Source organism: Elephantulus edwardii, unplaced genomic scaffold (assembly GCF_000299155.1).
Source record: "Elephantulus edwardii isolate Elephantulus edwardi_28Jun2011 unplaced genomic scaffold, EleEdw1.0 scaffold00017, whole genome shotgun sequence".
In the NCBI taxonomy this organism is placed as follows: domain Eukaryota; kingdom Metazoa; phylum Chordata; class Mammalia; order Macroscelidea; family Macroscelididae; genus Elephantulus; species Elephantulus edwardii.
Genome location: NW_006399767.1, coordinates 29,817,624 through 29,819,949, shown reverse-complemented (window position 1 = coordinate 29,819,949; position 2,326 = coordinate 29,817,624). Strand labels below are relative to the sequence as shown.

The 2,326-nt window shown below is 34.8% G+C and overlaps 1 pseudogene; it reads right to left on the bottom strand.

Annotated features, from left to right (window-relative positions):
- Positions 1-843: 843 nt before the first annotated feature.
- Positions 844-2,326, bottom strand: part of LOC102874515 — a 12,501-nt pseudogene continuing 11,018 nt past the window's right edge.

The following is a 2,326-nucleotide window of genomic DNA, read 5'->3' as shown; positions in this document are numbered from 1 at the left end:
ATATCCTTAGTTCCATGGCCTCTTCTAAACCCAGCCTGCACATCTGGCAGTTCTCCGTTGACATGATGCTCCAGTCATTTTTGGATAATTTTCAGCAGAATCTTGCTTGCATATGACATTAGTGATATTGTTTGGTAATTTCAGCACTCTGTCAGGTCCCCTTTCTTTGGAATGGAAACAGTCAGTTGGCTGTCCTCCAGATTTCTTGGTACAACTTAATGAGCACATCCAGGGCAGCATCTGTTTGTTGAAATATGTCAGTTGGTGTGCCATCAATTCCTGGAGCCTTGTTTTTGCCAGCTGTTTCAGACCAGCTTGAACTTCTTCCTTCATCACCATAGGCTCTTACTCATATGCTGTTTCACCAAATACTTCTGTGTCAGCCAATACCTATCCCTATGCTTCCTAAACCAGAAGCAAAAGCAGGATATTTGTATTCTATTACCAAAAACCTAACTGCTATCTCCTTTCTAGAACCACAGTTTAAATCATCAATTTTCCTTCTATCATCCTTTTTCATTGTGGAATATCATCTAATTTGTAAATATGGCTTTGCTCTAAACACTGTATTTCTGCTCTTAATAGTTAGCTGCATCTTCCCATCATTTTTTACTTTAAGCTTTTTCAAATTTCCTAGCACTATTTGTTGAAACTCTTGCAGCCTTTTAATTTCACATCTTTGAGTATGCTTTATCTTTTCCATCTCTAACAATTTCTGATCCTTTTCACTGTGCAGGCAGGTGACAGCTTTCTCATGCTTAACCAAAACAAATTCATTATCTTTATTTTGTAAAACCGCCTCAATACACGCTAATTCTCCTTCAAATTTTATTTTCCTTTTCCTTACTCTCCTTTTTTTAGTACAAGTTTAACTTCATGTTCATTTTTTAAAGTCTGAAGTTCTTCTTGATGATTTTCTTGTAGTGTTATTTTCAGAGAATGCTTTACATTTTTAATAATGTTTATTATTTCTAAAGCTATACATTTTAAAGTATTTGAGAAGTCAGACTGTTCTTTTTGAACAAATGTTCTGAAGTGTCAAGGGTTTGTGTTATGTACTGAAGTGAAAATCTTGAGCAACAACTCTTCGTTTTTCCAATTGTATGTTGGAAGCATGATCATCCGAATCCTTTTTACCACAAACATTTGTATTCTGCATATTTCTCCTACTGCATTGGAAACTAATGAATAAAGTGACCCATCATAATTTCTGGGCTTTGAAGATCACTTACAGGCTAGGAGATGATAAATTTTCTTTTATTACATTCTCATTCACAGCAGACATAAAATCTGATTCAAGACTTTCTGCTAATTAATACAAATCTAAGGAACCTGGGTCAAGAGTTCTATGTTTAAATGAAAAACAGCTTCATAATCAAATATATATGCATCAATTCTATCTGGAGTTATCCCTTCTAATGGATATAATGGAATTCTCCATGAGGTAGAAGTTGTAATGCCTGATAGACTTTGCATCCTTGGTGGTGAAGAAGACTGTGGGGACACCTGATTAGCAGAGGTCTCTGTTCACTCAGAAGATGTAATGGTCTGTGATATCTCAATCAAACTTTGTGCTGCTCTTACCAAATTATATATATGCTGGTTTAGAGTTTCAAAATCACAAAGTTAGGGATCTCTGAGGTATGAATGAAATGCGGAAGGGCAAAATAAATGTAGAACGGTAAGTCTTTTAATGAAATATCTGGAAACTCATGGTAAAAATTCTGAAGCTTTCAAATACAAAATTAGTAGGACCAGGTGTTCAGGCCCCTAAATAAGAGATTTCTTAAGAAAAACTTACTGAATAATTTTACAAAAGAGTCCTTTTTAAATTTTTTTCAGCTTCATATAACTACTTTCCTTCTTTGACTAAAGCACCAGCCCACTCCTTGTTGTGTTTTAGGAACATTTTCCCCCTTACAACTTCAACACCAGTTAAAGAACACATCTGAGGAACTATACTAAAAACTTCAAGAATCTTGACTCATTCTTATAGCTCTATTACAAGGTGAAGTAAAACTAGTAATTACCATCTTGATCAGCATGACACATTACAATGGAATACCACTTCAATCTTACATGCAGGTTATTTGCTGGTTCTTATTTGACAGTGGTACACTTCTGTCTAATATCTAATAGTTTTCTATAACTATGCAACATAATCAACTGATTTGCATGACACAGGCACAAATTAGGCAATACAGATGCATATTTCAAGTTTCCAGCTCTCATCTGATTAGATAAGAATCCCTGAGTATTTGGATACCTTTTATTCCCTTCTCTTGTCTTATTGCTATTGCTAAGACTTCCAAAACAATATTGAATA